This window comes from Zootoca vivipara, chromosome 7, assembly GCF_965207765.1.
Source record: "Zootoca vivipara chromosome 7, rZooViv2.hap1.1, whole genome shotgun sequence".
NCBI lineage: Eukaryota > Metazoa > Chordata > Lepidosauria > Squamata > Lacertidae > Zootoca > Zootoca vivipara.
Genome location: NC_142590.1, coordinates 58,628,244 through 58,647,461, shown reverse-complemented (window position 1 = coordinate 58,647,461; position 19,218 = coordinate 58,628,244).

Below are 19,218 nucleotides of genomic sequence, written 5' to 3'. Positions count from 1 at the left end.
CACCATGAGACTCAAGAATGAGGCCTTCCCTCTATGATTCACAGAGGACCAGCAGAGCTTCTCTAGCTAACTTCATCACTGGAAGTCTTTCATTGTTGTCTTTCTTTTTTTGCTCTCTTTTATTAACTTTGCTAAAATATTTATGCTTAACCTTTGAGTCTCAGGCTATACAAAATCTTATACCAATCAAAAAGATTCGGTTTCTTCTGTTTTGGTATCAGGTACCTGCCTGAATTCAAGCTTATCTATTATTATTTCCAGTCCTTTAAAAATACAAAATATCAATCACCTTATTTACAAAAAGCTTACAACAGAAGATTTCTTTCTTTCTCATTGTATCTTAAATTATGCCAAAGAGAAAATAAAGATTATCCTGGGACTAAAGGAGTGCTGGGAATCTTTAATACATTATGGATTAAAGCATTATGAATATAATGTCACCAGCATATCTCCTTGTCTACCCTAGCATGAAGGCAGCCCTGTTTAAGGAAGTTTTTAATGTTTGATATTTTATCGTGTTTTTAATACTCTGTTGGGAGCTGCCCAGAGTGGCTGGGGAAACCCAGTGAGATGGGTGGATTATAAATAATAATAAATAATAATAATACACCCAAGGAGAGTGGTGTTAAGTTCTTTAACCTGGAGTCCTAGGCTGGATTTAGACACATTAAAAAAAGTTTCAAAAAATGTGTTGTAAACCTCATAATGGTAAATCATGTTGGCGAAAGACAGAACTCTACAGCGCTATTTGGTGTCACAGTGTTATAACACATTTTAAAATGTTTTTTTCTTTACTAATGTAGCAGAGTCCCTAGTGTGCTACAGCAGAATGAGTGTTCTGAGAAGATGAGGCATTGGCAGGAAAAAAATAAAGAGGCAGCAGAGCAGGGTCTAGAATATTTGAATAAACAGACTACTACAGAGATAGAAACATGTAATTCATAGCTGCCAAGTTTTCCCTTTTCTCACGAGGAAGCCTATTCAACATGAGGGAAAATCCCTTAAAAAAAGGGATAACTTGGCAGCTATGATGTAATTGTAGGATTGAAAGGAAAACAAAAGGACATCTAGTTCAACCTCCTGCAAGGCAGAAATCACAGCTAAACCACATGGGTAAAACATTTCAAACTAAAACAACAATTCAGCACAGGCTGCTCTTTAAGGGCAAATGGGGCAGTGCCCCCACCAAATCTGCCCCAACTAGTTCCTGCCTGCCTGCCTGCCTTCTTACTTACAACTCCCTCCTCCTTGTTCTCAGGTTGGGAAAACATTTCCATATGCACTGCAGTCACTGCATTTCAGCACTGGGTTTTTAATCACACGTTACCCAAAATGCCCATGCAATCTGTACTTTATTACAGCATACTTGTCTTTGATGTGTTGTTTCTCAAACCAGATCAACAATCATTCCTAATTCTTGATCTTAGGTGTGATGTTAGGGACAGAATATATATATTTTCGTTAGATGATCAGCAATTGTACATTTCAGTTCTTTGAGAACTGCTGATAAGGCCTAGAGTGTCACCCCCCCCCCCGCAATTTGTGTCCAGGGGATAGGACAACTCCAAGGAAAATGACAGGAACGTTTCCAGCCTGTCCCTCCCATCAGCGTGCAGCTCTAGGGAGTTCCGACAGCCTTCTCCGACGATTTATAGTGACTCATGCCTTGGAGACACTAAGCACACATCCAGAGTCCAGCAGAGATAAAACTCAGTCACAGCTAGGCTGGGGTTGTAACACTAAGCTACTTTATTAAGCATAAGGCAGAACAAAAGAAAACATGTCTCCTCTCTCTGGTCTTCCTCAGAGAGAAGTCAGAAGTGAAAGCAAAAACAAACCTAAACAGAGTACAGTAAATATCCGCTCCCGTGATTCCAACATTCAGTGCTGGAATACATAACACAGACATGTGATGAACCAATCTTTCACAATATCTGCACAGTGAGAGAAATAGAAACCCAACAATTTGTTCCCTTCCTGAAAATGACAGTTCAGTCACTTGCACAGTGAAAAAAGATGCATATTTTTTTCAGCTTCTCTGCCTTGTCTTTCTTCAGCACACCTTTAATTCCCTTGGTGTCCAATGAGCCAACCGAGTCCCCTGTGTGCTGAAAGCTGTGTTTTTAACTATTAAAAGCAGTATCATCATCATCATTGTGGGTCTTAATGTTTTTAGCATCATTATGTATGTATGTATGTATGTATGTATGTATGTATGTATGTATTATGTATGTATTAAATTGTCTGTTTGCATTTCTTTTGCTAAAGTTTGTGCTTTCTTATACACCTCGTCTGGGCAAGCCTTCTGTTTTCTGAAGGAAGCATTCATCCTCTAATTAATAGGTTCATGACTCTGCTTACTAACTACACTAACTTCCTCTTGGACTCAGTTAAATCTTTTCTCATTTGTGATGTGTGTGTGTTCAACCTGAGCTTCCATTATTGTGTTCTGAGTAAACTCTCGAGAGTTCTGGAGAGGTTTGTCCCTCTTGAGCAAGGTGTCACTGATGAACCACTCATGAAAAATGGCAACAGATACATTGCTCCCTCATTTTCAGTCAAAGAACAAGTAACACCATTTAAATTGTTGTTTCAGTCCTCTGCTTTCTTGAGCATTCTGATGATGATCTTGGCACCCTTTTCGACTAGAGTGTGTATACCTACTGTTGTGCAAATTTCCTTAATTCTAAATCTGCAGTTGAGTTTCAAGCCAGCTTCACAAGCTCTCTGTAGACCTTGGTGGTGTTCATGTAATGCTCTCCCCATATCAGAACATTATCAGTATAAACTTCAGTACCTTCAGTTCCTTCAAAGATTTGTTGCATCTATGATCAACTTTGGGAGTGGAACAAAGTCCAAAAGGAAAACTAGTAAAGCAATACCTACTAAAGGGGGCATTGAAAGTGCACAGTTGTTTATTCTGTCATTCTGGGGTGCCTGCCAGAATCCAGAATATGCTTTCAAAGATGAAAAAAATATGTCACACTTGCCATGTGACCAAAGATCTCCTCTCTAACGAGTATTGGAAAATGTTCTCTTTTAACATATTTATTCAGTTCAGGTTTGACAAAGACTTAATGGCATAAAATTTGGAAGGTGCCATTATTTTTATTTTTATTCTCTGCATTTACAAAGTACAAAATATGAAATCCATGCCCATAATTGTACAAACTGGACAAGCTCAGAGAGGGTAAGCATTAGGCATATTCAGAAGTTTTACTCATGCGATTGGCTAGTGCGGGAGCAGAACTTTGCTGAGTAGCCTCATTATTAATGTCACACATGCAAACTCGACCTGCTTCCTGGCTTTCACATGTGCAGTGCAAATATCTGTGGGAATGGACAGATTTTTGCATTGTCTACACGGTGCTACTCATGTAAATTAAGCTTCTGAATGCTGCCATTGCATCTGGGTTTATTTTCCATTCCTATTCATAAACACACCCGAATGAATACCACATACAAAGCTAATTCCTCATTAGATATATGTAATAACAATGTCTTATGTTGATATGCTCCCCAGCAAATCTGGTCGGAGGTGATGCATAGCCTTTTAAAATTAGAAGGGAAGTTAACATTAACAATGTGCATTGCTGCCTGATTGCTTGTATTTCAACTGTTGTAACATGGAGATCAATTAACTTGCAGTCTTTGCTTCTTTCCATGTTTCCGGCATGCTTAACATCTGTGACTCCTCAAGATGTTTGGTGCATTTCATTCATCATACATGGCATTTGCATAATGCAAACTTCCCACTTTAGGCAGACACATTGAATATTTTGTAGACTGCAGTTGCTATTTAGCCTACACATAAATAATGAGTGCATGGGATCTGCCTGCAGAAATGTGCAAATGTAAGAACCAGACTATCTTTTTTGTTCACATTGCAATGGTATACGTATATACCTTTCAAATCCCTTGCAAAAGCAATTCTTTTTCCTTTTATTTTCTTTCAAAGGCCATTAAAATTCTATTAGCTGCTTTCAAATATTATTTCATGCCATCTGCATTTATTCCAAAGTTGTGATAACAACAGCTGCAATCATTTGTATGCATTTGTGTATGTGTGTATATACAGCCACTTATTGTGTAAAAGAACTCCCCCTAACCCTGGGCTGTCAGTGACGATTTAGTCAAACGCAGTGAAGGTTTGTTTGCAAATTGCTTTCTGTGCCATATTATTTTACTTATTAGGATGGCAGGAAGAGGAAGCCAAGTGTCAAAGACACACAAGACTGTCTTATCACAAGTGATAAACGGAAACATAGTTTCTTCCCATGTTTTTATTTATATGTCTGTTTGGACCATGGTGCTAGGCTGACAGTGATTAAAAACCTAACAGTATAAAAATAACCACCCTTAGCTACTACCAGAAGTAGTGTGTGCTTGGCTTTCTGGCAGGCTGAGAAGTATGAATCTCCTTCTTATAACTATTGTAGAACTGGCCATTGAGAAACATAAACTGCAAGATTTAATGGGTTAGATCCTCAGTGGCTATAAAAGTGCACAGATGTCTTTAGGATGGATTGTCCCTAATACTATACTAATGTTAGTGGTGTAGTGGAGTCACAAAGTGATTAGGCAGCTCAGTCATGATCTGCAGTCCTGTCCCCTCTGGTTAAAGGGTTCTTATGGGGTAGATTGGGCTAGGAAGCATCATATCCACTGTTGCTAATCATGCTCTGGCAGGAACCTTACAGTTATAAAGTGGCATTTCCCCCCTTGGCAGATTACAAGATCTTTGGAAGAGCAAATTGCACTCTCAGGGCATGCACTGCAACATGCTTATGTTCAGAGCCCAGTCTCTTCCCTCCTTTAGACCACAAGCTGGGGGAAAACATGAGACAGTCTGCTTAATCCACTTCAGGTTCCTTCTGGGGTAGTTTGTCCACCTTTGGTCCTAACCCTGCATTCAGTTCTCACCTGTTCCTCCCAGATGCTGTTGGTGTGTGACAGTGGCCACACCCCGGGAATGGTTTTCACTGGCTGGCTAAATCAGGTGAGGATAGCCCATATGTCTTAAACCCTCAGTGAGTTAGGGACTTCCCTTGTATGCGAAGACAGGCTCTGGCAGATTGAGCGGATGAGACCAATAGTGGGTCCAGCGGTAAAGAAGGTACCGGTAGTTTCTGCACATGCTGTAGCGGGAAGTGAGGGGCAGATGGGGCTCATCAACTTGCAAAGGTAGCCCATCAGAAGAAGGTAAACTCTGGTTCTAAACCTCTGCTGCCCTGTGAGATATCTTTGGGAGAAGATAAGGCTAAGAAGTAAACCCTACACAAATCCTGAGTGGAGTCCCTAACATAGTTGGATGGTACCTTGTTTGCCTCCTTCCAGCAACTCCTGCAGCCAAACTGGTGCCAAACATATTGCTCTGCTTTCTCTTGGACCACATCAGTGATGCCAAGAGGTTTTGTCATTTGGGCAGCCCAAGACCTCCATACACACTGCCCATGCTTGCACCCCAAGGAGGTCACTTCGATGTTGCAAACACAGCAGTTTGACTTCACCCCCAGCGGCACACTCCATTGTCTCTCAAGCCAGATGGATGCCAACCTCCAACAATCTCAGTATCAACCAAGGTGATAGAAAGAATAAGATCAAAGGCACAGTGTCCATCTTGCTTTCAATTGGAGCTAGTCAAGAATTCTAAGTTTAGCTAGATCAGCAGCATCCACATTATCTTAAATTACCATCAAAGGAGGCAAAACAGCACAGAGATTCTCAGGTGTTAAATGTTTCACTGGTCTGGAGGTTGATTAATGTAAATAGTCTCTAAAGGTGAAGAAGCAAAGTCATCCAAAATGATTGCTTCTCTCCCCCACCCCTTCCACTGTTTATTCTCATCCTTCTGAGACACTCAGAGGAACTCGGGCATCAGTGTAAAACAACTCACTCTAGATAATCCTCTCTGAGTCATGAATTTAAATACCTTGTTCCCATTAGCACCTTTAATAGTCTCTTCTAAGAAGCTCTGATGAGGTTATGGCTGCTTTTGCCAGAGGGTCACTGTGGTTCATGGCACACGCCGTAATTCTGCAATGCTCTACTGAGTGGGAGGCCTGTTTCTCAAATGGAGCATTTAAAATTATGGTTTAATGACGGAGAGATAAAAAATGTGACTGTCATCATTATTAACTAGTAAAGTCAGAACATCATTGCTTATGAGCTGCTTACTATTCCACAACCTTATGCGCCCCTAGGATAAAGTTCACATAATAAAGTTTCACAAGAGTCAACACCAATGAAGAAAAAATCATGTAGAGAGCAGGCCTTAAATCCCCCCACCACGTTCACTTATATAGCATGTACACAGCATGTTGTACATTCAACATGTAACATAGATATAATGGAACATGGATAAAAAATAAAGATTAGAATCATGCTATTGTGTTACTCATGAATAAGTAACTAGGCAGTCGTATGTTTGCTGTCTGTCACATGGGGAGTTTCTGATGCATAATGAGGCCTCTGCACTTTTTCTTCACACCTCTACAATTTTCTCAAATGCTTCTTCACAAATAACCAGAGAAGAGTCCTGTTGCATCATATCAATGGTCCATCTCATCTAGCATTCTATTTTCCACCAACCAGATGCACCAATCTGCCACCATGCCAGATTAGGAAATCTGGTATATGCATTATTTTTCATTTAATTATGAATGGAAGTGCTTAGGTAATCACACAGAATGTAGATGTTTCTAATTTTCTAAATGCTTCTTACATTTTAGCCAACTTATTTATTAATGGAGGATAAGGCTATCAGTGATAGCTAATATCACTGTTGGAGGCAATATGCTTCTAAATACCAGTTGCTGGAAACCACAGAAAGTGAAAGTTGTCAGGGATTGGCAGGGCTCCAAAGGGTGTGTGGCAGAGGCAGGGGACCAGGGAAGTGACCCAATAGATGGGACTAGAGATTTATGGGGTTTGACACTCCCCATAAGGCAGGAGGCAGGGCAGAGGGGCAGAAGGAGAGTTGAGGCAGTCTGAGAAGGAAGAAAGCATGCAGGATGTGATAGAAGAAAAAGAGGCTGTTCAGGTCACAGGTGGGTCAGTAGACTCCCCAGTTTCCCTTGCACCACTGTCTCCTAGAACCAGGAGGGGCTCGAAGCGGGAAGAGCAGTGATGACTTCCATGCAGGAGAAGTCTCAGGTTGCAGGCACACAACGCATCAGGGCAGGGTATATAAGCTGACAGAGGGGTGGGGTCTCACTGTCACTGCAACTTCTTCATAGGGCACAGATCTTTGGGGGACATTTGATTAGTGGTTAGAGGCTAGAGGCATGTGTTGGTGGGTTAGGACAAAAGTACTGTTGAGTTCAAGTCCTGTTTGTGTGTTACCCATAGGCTGGCCATTGTGAAAACAGGATGCTGGACTAGATGGGACATTAGTTTGATCCAGCAGCTTCTTCTTATCTTTTAAATATATTATATTATCATTCACCTCCTGCGATGATATATATAAAGCATTAAATATGCAAAATGCAAACAATTTTAAAAGAATGCAGCCAATGTGATATTTTAATGTATTTTTGTATTTGTTGGAAGCCGCCCAGAGTGGCCGGGGAAACCCAGCCAGATGGGCGGGGTATAAATAAATCATCATCAACAACAACAACAAGAAAAATAATTATAAACACTTGCATAAACGTATTAAAAATGTAAACCTGAATAGCAAGCTAAAAACTGATTGTCATTGTATGTCCTGCCTTGTTTTCCTGATAATATAAGTGTGGTGCTTAGGCCAAGAGTCAATGACTAATGTAGAACCATTCTGATTTTATGTACGTAGTTGCTCTGACTGAGACCTAGGTCCTTTGTAAAACACTTTCCCTTACCATTCATAATAAAAATAGGCAATAAAAAACACAGTAAAATTCTGACATTTAGTGTAGGTCCCTAAGGGCAAATGACACATTATGCCTATTGCATGGCATGCAGATACATCTCTGTTGTTTGTTAAATTAATTTTGGGTGTAGGGTGTGTTATTAAGACCACAGCATAGAGCAGGCATCCCCAAACTGCGGCCCTCCAGATGTTTTGGCCTACAACTCCCATGATCCCTAGCTAACAGGACCAGTGGTTGGGGAAGATGGGAATTGTAGTCCAAAACATCTGGAGGGCCGAAGTTTGGGGATGTCTGGCATAGAGGAAAAGGAGATTTATCTCTGGTGAGCTATGATCAGGGGGGAAAATTAGCCCCCTGTATGGCTAGTAGCTAGATGCGGGTGGTGCTGTGGTCTAAACCACTGAGCCTCTTGGGCTTGCCAATCAGAAGGCTGGCGGTTCAAATCCCCACAACGGAGTGAGGTCCTGTTGTTCTGTCCCAGTTCCTGCCTACCTAGCAGTTCAAAAGCACGCCAGTGCAAGTAGATAAATAGGTACCACTGTGGGGGGGAGGTAAACGGCTTTGCCGTGTGCTCTGGATTCCGTCACAGTGTCCTGTTGCACCAGAAGCGGTATAGTCATGCTTGCCACACGACCCGGAAAGCTGATTGTGGACAAACACCGGCTCCCTCGGCCTGAAAGCGAGATGAGCGCCGCAACCCCATAGTCGCCTTTGACTGGACTTAACCATCCAGGGGTCCTTTACCGTTACCTTTTAGTAGCCCTCACAGCTAGCCGTGCAGAGGGCAACATTTTTATGGATTGTGGCATGAAAGTTAGGGATAAATCTTTGCTTCCTGCATGCTATGCCTGCCACCCCGCTTCAAGCCTTTTTAAAAAATAGCAACCAGATGTTACTTCTAGGGGGCGGAATTCAATTCTGTTTGCATGAAAAAGCAAATATGCCCTTTCCAGAACAATATGAGAAGCAAAATACAGCCATTCTTCAAAACTTGATGAGAATTCTGTGGTGCAGTTCTCCAACCAATGCTTTAAAAATGCATATATTAGAGAAAGGTGTGAATAAAAAGGAATAGATGAATGTAAACAACACACCAAAATTCATATTAGGGAAAATATTTGCAAAAATATATACATTAGTCAAAACTGCATACAAAAATGTATTTATCTGGAGAAAAGTGCACTAAACAGCTGGTGAATTTTCATGAGCATTTTTTTAAAATCAAGATTTGTTACAAAAGTGTGAGGAACTGAGTCTAAGATTGGAAAAATGAGAAACACAGAGAATTTAAATGGAAAGTTCCTTTCATCTCTAGTAACTACACACTATTCATTAAATATAATATGTAGTTTGGCCATAATATCTCACCAGAAAGGTAAATTTCTTGTAGTTGTCAAAAGTTCTATAGAAAAAAATGAAACACACACACACATGCTATATTGAAACTTCTAGACAGTCTTTCAAATTGCTGGAATTAAAGAAACTTCTATTCTATATTATTCTCTGTCTTTCTTCTGCAAAGAGGGAAGTGATCTTGCAAATAAAGAGAACTAAGTGGACAATATTCGACCACTTCACTTTAATCCCCAAGTTCATCCTAGAGTTATTTTCAACCTTAACCCATATTTATAGCTTGAAAGCCCACCATGTGGGCCTCACTATCACAGCTTTTAGAGGCTACCTATCGATAAAAATCAATGGGAAACTCACATGTCTGGTGTTAAGTGACTGCATGGATGAAGGAGTTGAACCAACCTGCCGACCTTTGGTGCGAAACACACACAGAGAAAAACAGTTCATCTCTTTCAACCCCCACCCTTCTTCCCCTTGATCTGGTAACATTTGATCAAGCTGACAGCACCTTCGCTTCTCCCACTGACTATTCTTGAAAAAGAAATGCCCTTCCCCCCAATTGTAATGATCGGCCATCATTGCATGATCCTCTTTACAGTAGCAATGCTGTCAGATCAACTCCTGCCTGGATCCCAAGTGCCAAAGAGCTACTCAACCAATAAGCCTGTAAACGCTTAATGGATATATAAGATGTCTATAAATCTAGGAAACAGGTGTACTTTAGTGCACAGGTTCATTAACAAAGTGATGGACCTTGTAAGAGAAATTGCCTTTTGTTCAGTTGTCATAAGTGGGTTTGTTAACAATGTGCTTTCTGACCTTGATGTCCAGAGAGATGTCATATAACGCTGCTATTGTGAAGATTTGAAAGTAATCACTGTTTTATAATATGTTGTGGTATGATGAACCTTTGTTAAAAACGGATTCCCATTGAATCCCCTTGAAGGTCACAAGTTTCTAATACCGAATATGAGTCTATGCACAGACAAGTTATACTGTAGTTACACTGTCATATACATTAGCAATCTGGGAAGAGACTGGTCATTTTGCACCAAAAAATTGTGTTTTTTGGGACAATGTGGTGTTTTCAAATGTTGCTGGATTACAATTCCCACCACCCTAAAACCATTGATAGTGCTGACTGGGGCTGATAGGAGTTGTAGTCTGACAACGTCTGGAGGGCAGCATGTTGGCTTCTCTGCTTAAGGGTTTCCAGTAGCGGGTGTACACTGCCAACAAAATTCACTCAAAGCTTCTTCCTAAACACATTCTGTTTTTTTAATTAAAAAAGCAAATGGTTATCTCACCCTCACCCCCCAGCACCTTGAATTGGGCAGGCGGTTGGACTGGATGGCCCTTGTGGTCTCTTCCAACTCTATAATTCTATGATTCTATGAAACTAATTGGCAGCCAGTGCTGTCCGGGTAGGATTGGCATTAAAAGCTCAAACCGTCTTGCCCTGGTGAGCAACCTGGCCACTGAATTCTGCACCAGCTGAAGTTTCTGAACTGTCTTCAGAGGCAGCTCCACATAGAACATGTTACAGTTATAACCTAGAGGTTAAAAGTGCATAGAAGGTTAAGTCCAGTCAAAGGCGACTGTGGGGTTGTGATGCTCATTTCACTTTCAGGTCAAGGGAGCCGGTGTTTTTCCACAGACAGCTTTCCGAGTTATGTGGCCAGCATGACTAACCTGCTTCTGGCACAATGGAACATTGTGATGGAAACCAGCCGCAGCAGTACCTATTTATCTACTTGCACTGGCATGCTTTCGAACTGCTAGGTTGGCAGGAGCTGGGACAAAGCAACGGGAGCTCACCCCATTGCGGGGATTCGAACCACCAACCTTCTGATCAGCAAGCCCAAGAGGCTTAGTGATTTAGACCACAGCGCCACTCATGTCCCATAGATGACAGACATTATGCTATCCCAGACCCTCCAAGTGTCCCTGTTTTCCAGGGATGTCCCTGTTTTAGAGAAGCCATCCTGGTTTCTGATTTGATCCCGGAATGTCCCGCTTCTCCTTAGGATGTCCCTATTTTCATTGGAGAAATGTTGGAGGGTATGAAGTTATCCAGACCCTAAGCCACCTGAAGGCAAAATCCTGTACAGGGAAGGGTTTCATTTTTTTAATGTTTAAAGTTTCATTATATTTTATATATGTTGAAAGCTGCCCAGAGTGCTGGGGGAACCCAATAAGATGGAGGGGGGGTATAAATAGTAAGGTTATCATTATGCAATGGGACTTCCTGATTTTAATCGGAGAAATGTTGGAGGATAAGCTATCCTTTTCCAGTTAGGAGCGCAGCTGGGCTACCAGCTGAAGTTGATGGAAAGCACTCTATGCCACTGAGGCTACCTGAGCCTCAAGTGACAGCAATGGATCCAGAAGTACCCTCAAGCTGCATACCCGCTCCTTTAGAGAGTAGCCCTCCAGTCTGTGTGAATATATGTGGTCAGTCTACTGACTTCGTAAAAATATTCCAACCTGCCTTGATAGTTGATTCATCACCTAAAAAATGAGCCAGAATGTTCATATGTGAGTTGATTCTTAATTCTGCCTGTGGAAGCGGCCAATTAGTACAAGTAGGCAAACCCTTAGAGGCAGGAGGCATCTGGAAAAGGTGTCAGATACATTTATGAAGTTGTTACTTGTGGCCTCTCATTACCCACTCAGCTAAAGTAAAATACTTGCAAGACCCCCTCATTCTGGCCTCTGTTAATAAAAACGAGCATATAAGTGGCAAAATCTCACCTGCTCATGAGTGGCATAGAGAACTAAATTAAATGAAAAGCAATTGCCATGACTTCAACCCGGAAGTTCGGTGGATCTCAGTGCTGCAAGTCTCTCCGGTCTCACGCTTATGAATTTGCAGAGAGAATACTGCCAAAAGGTACAAGAAAGGAAAGATGGTGAATGAACTTTGATTTATCCCTGCTCCTGCTGGCAATTTGACATTAACAACCCATTCTACATTTAATCGGTCTTTAGGCTTCATATTTGAAACACCAGAAAACTGTAGCCTGCGTTGTTTTCTTTTTGCAACAGAGATGCTTAATTTGCCATTTTCCTTTTTGGAGGTTGCGCCTAGGCTCTGAAAGACCTCTCCCACAGACGACTTACCTTGCCCTCACTTTAATGGTCTTTTAACATATGGCAGAGAAAGTATTTTGAAAGTATTTTGAATAAGGCACATACTGAACCTGGTATTAATCCAACTGTTAATTGCATGGAAGCGGCTGCATTTTGTTTTGGTTTTTTGGCTGCTGCTGTTTTATGGAATGTGCCTTTATTGTAGAAATTCACTCTTGATGTTTGCTACTGTATTTGTAAACTGTACTATTCTTTAAAATTATATTTTTGAGCCACCTTAGGCTATTTGTGGAAAAGGCCAGATAAATGTTTTAAAAATAAATAATTGTCTCTATCTTCAAGCATTGGAAGAAGCATGCACATCCCAGTTTGAAGAGTTCAGTAAATTGGAAGAGGCATAGGGGGAATCTAGCTTAGCTTAAGTCATGGAGTGCTGTTGTGTGATGAAGGAACTCTGCTTAACCAACAGGCAGTAGATGCAGTAATGCTAAGATCATAAAGTGCACTGCTGATGAGCAAAGGTCAAGTGAGGGGGTATATTGCACACAAGTACTGGAATAAAGGTGCTGGGAGGTCAACACCAAGACATCAGTAGTCCAAACTGGGCAGTACTAGCCATTCAGAAGACATGCTTGTACAGTGAAGATCTAACTGCACCTGCCTTCAGTTTTACTGTATTACTACCACGGGAACAGGGGTCCTTTATGCTTTAGTCTTTAGAGACATTCCTTTAAAAATGAAGGGCAAAAGCCCATGACACAGATGCATAAAATCTGCATGTGCATATATGTTTGTGTGCACATGCAGCTGTGCAAATTTAGGTCTCTGGACAAATGTCGATGATGGATAGCTGAGGTCTCATCAGCAATGTGAGAACCAGTGTGGTGTAGTGGTTAAGAACAGTAGACTTGTAATCTGGTGAACCAGGTTTGCATCTCTGCTCCTCCACATGCAGCTGCTGGGTGACCTTGGGCTAGTTACACTTCTCTGAAGTCTCTCAGCCCCACTCACCTCACAGAGTGTTTGTTGTGGGGGAGGAAGGGAAAGGAGAATGTTAGCCGCTTTGAGACTCCTTAGGGTAGTGATAAAGCAGGATATCAAATCCAAACTCTTCTTCTTCTTCCTCTTCTTCTTCACAATATGCAGAGCAACCATGTAAGCAAAAGTAATGAACACTTTTGAAAAGGATGGAGAAGACCAACAGATCTAGGGTTCAATACAGAAGAGCCAGGGATGAGTCACTCCTTAACAACCTATCAGGGCTACATATATAAATGTTTCCCTATACAGTACAGGGAAAATCTGGCATTTGTTGGTTTTAGTGCCACAATGCAATACAGAAGTAATAATAGTCTGTCAAAGTGCTAGCCTTTCCCAATGATCCAGAGACTTTCAATATGAAAAATTCACCTTTGCAACTAGGATTTCTCCTGCCATGTCCTACAAGCAGTCGGAGATGTATTTGTGTTTTTAAGAATAAACTACGTTCCTTACACCGTGCATTTCCTGGAGCAAATCTGAGCTCATTGAAAGTGCAAATGGCAATGAATCAGGAACCACCCGCTGCTCATAATAATAACACTTCCTATAATTTGCATGATAAAATTCTATTGATTTTCGATAGCATTTTTTTCCAGAACAGATTCATGACACCCAAGCTATGCAGAAGGATAATAAATTATTTTGCCATGTTCCAAACTGATGAGAGTCGTGAATTCTGATTCACTTGCATTCAATCCCAAACAAAAGCACAGAACCTTGTCTAAGAGTGCAATGAAGCAAAGATACCCAGGAAATACTAACAATTTTTAGATATATGTAAATTGAATTAATAACTCATTCAAAAAGGTTTGGTTAAACCTAGGGGAAGAAGCTGCTGCAGAAGCCACGATTAGCATGTTATGCTGTGGGCTGATATTGAGGATGTAATATACATCAAGGATAGCCAACACAGGGTCCTCCAGATGTTGGATTCCTGCTCTAATAAGCCCCAGCCAGCATGACCAATGGTCAGGAATTATGAGAGTTGCAGTCCCATAACATCTAGAGCAGGCATCCCCAACCTGTGGCCCTCCATATGTTCTGGCCTACAACTCCCATGATCCCTAGCTAACAGGACCAGTGATCGGAGACGATGGGAATTGTAGTCCAAAACATCTGGAGGACCGAAGGTTGGGGATGCCTGATCTAGAGGGCATCACAGTGGCTAATCTTGCTATATACATTTACCTTTGAGTAATTTCAATTAAGCCCAGTGAGTCTTGCTACTGGATAGGCATGCATAGGAGAGTGCAGTAAGGTCCTACAAGATGAAGTTTAGACTTGTAACAGAAAATGCAGAGAGGAAAACAACCAAACTCTTCTTTTCAAAAACAGTTTTCCTGGTTCTGAAGTCTACCGTGTTTGGGATTTGTTGGATGCCTGCACAGGTCAGCTTCATTTATCCAAATAGCCTGGGAGATAACTACAATATTCGATCATAGCTTCAAAGAGATGGGAGGCAATTTTTGAAGGATTACACTAACATGGGGATACATAGGCGGACCCAGTGAGCTCTGATGCCGAGAAGTTGCAAATGTGCAAGGTTCAGATAATGGGGATTATTTTCTGTTTGAGATGCAGCTGAGCTGATACTCAAAGCAAAGAATTTCATGAGTTCACAAAGTGGGAATTTGAATTCTCACTTGCATTATGGAACTTTCTTTGACTCTATGGTAAATGGTTCATGAGGCCTAACCAAAACCCGTCATTCTTGCCTTTGCTCTGCATAAACTGTCACTTTAAGTTCACTATTGCTGCTACAGTTTAGCTTCTACAACAAGCGTAGCCTATACCGGAGTTAATTATCTGTTGAACTAGTAAGCGAAAATTGTAACACCACAAGAAACTGAATTAATTTGTTGGTTATTCAGTTCTTTCCATGAAAGTTTTCATGTGTGTGTGTGTGTGGACTCGTCAATAGCATGCGTGGAATTCATTATCACACAAATATTAACATTCCTTATGCACCAGTATTTCAGCTAGAAAGATGGAACATGCACCCCTTTTCCTCTGCCCATGTACTCCTAGCCACTTCAGGGGAAAATTTCAGGGGAAACAGGGAATGGGGGAGGGGAGGGGAGTGGAGAAAGACCCACTGCATGAATGGAAGTTGTTGTGCAGGATTTCCACTGACAGGACTAATCAGGTGAGTCCCGCCCATATGGGCAGGATGGCGCTTCCAGCTTTTATGCCTCGCCGGCTGCGAGGTTACATGTCCAGCCAATGCCCTCTCAGTCTGCGAGGCACACCCCCCAGAAGAGGCCATCCATTGGCTAATTTGGAATGCGGCAGTCAGCAGAAACTCAAACCAGCTGTCCAGGTGGCCAGGGGGAATTCCCCCAACGGCTGCCTGGCCATGTGGACTGTGTTCTCACAGCCAGGGATGGCAACCAAGCACAAGAGCCCACAAGAGCTGCCCACCAGGAGGAAAGGGTAAGGCTACATTCAAGTATTATGAGAGAGGAAACTTCTCCCTATCCATTCTCTGCACATCATGCATGAACTTAAGCACCTCTAACATCTTCCCCCTTACTCTCTTTTTCCCCTAAACTAAAAAGCCCCAAACACTGTAACCTTTTCTTATATGGGTATCACTCCTGATCCTTGGCGACAGTGGCTGCAGTTTTCTGACCCTTTTCTAGGTCTACAATTTCATTTATGAGATGAGGTAACCCGAATTCTACACAGTATTCCCAGTGTGGCTGCACTATTTCATTATGGCAGTCTGGCACCTATCAGAGATAAAGGAGAAGGGGAAAGGGTAGGGGGGGGGAGGAAACTGGTCCATTTGCAACCAGATGTCCTTGTGTTGAATACAAAGTGGGTGGCAGGTGCCACAAGCAAACCGAACTGCTTAGGGAAAAAGCAAGTGAGACATTGATAGAGCATCCACTAGGGGTGAGTGAATTTGTCAGCATCAGCTTCTCTCACTTTCTCATTCTTCTAATCTTAAATTTAGTTTCCACATAATTTTTTTTTGGGGGGGGGGGTTAAGTCCTCGTGAAAATTCATTGGCATTACTGTGTGAATTTCTCCTAATATACATGTTTTTATTCTGCAAATTTGTGTAATTTAATGCAATTTGTATGCTATTTTCACTAAAATATGCACTTTTCTGCGCAGTATACGCCAGTATGTGCATTTCTGTATAGAGAACGACTCTGCAAAATTTGTAGAAGTATGAATTATGAAGGGTTGCTGTGTTTCAGTTCATGTAATTTCAGAAAGTGCAAATTTAGTAGATTTGCCTTTAAATTTATCTCTGCTCCCTTGCATTCACTCACCTCTACACGGCTCATCTCTGGACACTTCTGTGGCTCTTCTATTTTGCACAGCTAAATAGTTATGTCTGTAAGGCAGCCTTGCTTTCTTTCTGATTGTGAAATACAGAAGGACTCTGGCTCAAACATGTGTGGGTAATATTATGACTTGTAAGCACTAAGTGCCACATTGATTTTGACATTTTTAATCTCTCAAGCTAAAGTTCAGCCTAATTAAGCTACAGTTAATATTCATGGTTCCCCCCTATTTTCTAAATACATCTGAGTTTTGCCCTAGGTTTTTAGAATCTCATATATACTATTGAAGTGAGGTTAGAAAAGATAAATGCCATGAATAAAAATATGTGTATTCATACTGACACTCCCAGTATAAATGAGAGATGGGAAGGGGATTGGAGGAGAACCTGCTTTTGAAGTGAGGTTTGGGGGGGAACCACCATAAATAAAAATATGTGTATTCTTAATGACACCCCTGATATGTATAAGAGATATTTTAGGATGAGTGGGACTTTTTGAAGAGTTCTGGGGAGTGCTAACTATTGGTGTATGGACAGCAGCACTTACCCTCATGTATCTGCAAGTGAGCATGGGGCTTTCCTAATGTTTGAAGAGCTGAAAATGCTATTTAGAAATGCCAGTTGCAGCAATGCAAAGCACTTTGCGCACAAGATTGTCCCCCAAAAGAGCTTCCTGAAGTGACCACATGGCATGGCATGGTCACTCCGGGAAGCCCTGGCAGACTGGAATTATATCAGTAAAGAGTCCTGCAGTGCTGTGAAGAACTACAGGTCTTTGTTAGACAGTGTTAGGACAAATGAAAAGAGCGGTCGTCCACCTCAGGGCCGGCTCGCCCATTGGCTCTAGTGGCGCGGGGCGCCTGGGTGTTGAGGGGTGCCCCAGCAAGTGGAGGAGCTGCGTGGCGGCCTCCCTTTTCCCTCCTCTGAGTCTTGCAGGCCAGCCAGCCGCGCCGCTCAGGGGAGAGCAGGGAACAGGGGCACTAGGACCCTGTTCTGCTCTGCAGCGCCAGGGTCATCCCATACCCCGGCGCTGCGTTTCATTGGTAGAGGCGATGCCACATGGCAGCAGCTCTACCAATGAAACGCAGCGCCCTGTTGGCGGGAAGCAAAGCAGTGCCCTGTTGGCGCAAGGAAACGGCCAGGAGGCCTCCTGGCACTGCCCAGACCCACCCGGGCCCTGCAGCCCATCCACGGAAGCAGGGAGGCCGTGTGGACCCAGCAAGTGCCAGAGTCGCGGGAGACGGCCGGGAAGGTCACGGCGTGGCCCAGGCCCACCCAGGCACCCCAGCTCACTTGGAGAAGGGAGGAAGGCCACGCAGAGCAGCGGCGCTTCCTCCCCCACTCAATCTGGCATCTCCAGCCCCACGGGAGAGAGACAGGGCCATGAGAAGCTGCTGGGCGGCCTCCGGCACAGCGCAGCCCTGCTGTGAGGTGCAGGGGCCGCAGTGAGGCTCCCCCCGCCGCCTGGCACGCAGGCCCTAATGCTGTGCCAGGAAGGCTCTCCCCACTGGCTCCATCCATGGCGCGCCCATCTAGAGAGCCAGTGTGGTGTAGTGGTTAAGAGCGGTAGACTCGTAATCTGGGGAACTGGGTTGGCGTCTCCGCTCCTCCACATGCAGCTGCTGGGTGACCTTGGGCTAGTCACACTTCTCTGAAGTCTCTCAGCCCCACTCACCTCACAGCATGTCTGTTGTGGGGGAAGAAGGGAAAGGAGATTGTTAGCCACTTTGAGACTCCTTTGGGTAGTGATAAAGCGGGATATCAAATCCAAACTCTTCTTCTTCATCTAGCCTCCGCTGCCGGCGGGAGGGCTCCAGGAAGCCCCGAGGCCTTCTGGCACGAGCGCCTCCAGGGAAGGTAAGAGCTTCCTTTTCCCTTTTTTTAAAAGAGGAAGGGTGGGGGGCGCCCAAGGGATCCCTGCACCAGGGCGCCCGATGAGCTTAAGATGGCCCTGATCCACCTCATTCAGTTTCATTTCACTCTTGTCCCACCCTTCAGATTTCTTTGCACTTTGCTTTGCGCTGCTTTCAAATGGTTGAAATCTAAGACTATCTGAAGGTGTAGAAGCACACTGGAAAAAATCTATCATCACAAGCCAGGATCTGCTTTAGGACTTGCAGCATTTCCTTTCCTTTTCAGTTGTCTTTTTCTGTCTCCTATTAAAACTTTCCCTTCAGATTTAAAAAGGCTAAGGTGTGTTGCTAAAAGGTAATTCTGAATTTATGCTTTTTGTAATTAAGCAGAGCATACGTCTTTTTATTCTTCTTCTTCTTCTTTTGAAGCATAATTAAGAGAGAGGTGCAATGCAGGCTGACTCCCAGCATATGCATGTTTTCATAACAGAGCTCTAATTATGTTTTCAGTGACACAATGATGAAAATCTTTTTCACTCCCAAGTGCTAACATAATAATGCTTTGCACTTATCAAGCACCTCTCACCCGAGGGACACGAAAAGGAATCAAGTGTGCTCAAACTGCATCCTGGTGCATCACAGGCATTAATCAATTAATAATAATAATAATAATAATAATTTATTATTTATACCCCGCCCATCTGGCCGGGTTCCCCCAGCCACTCTG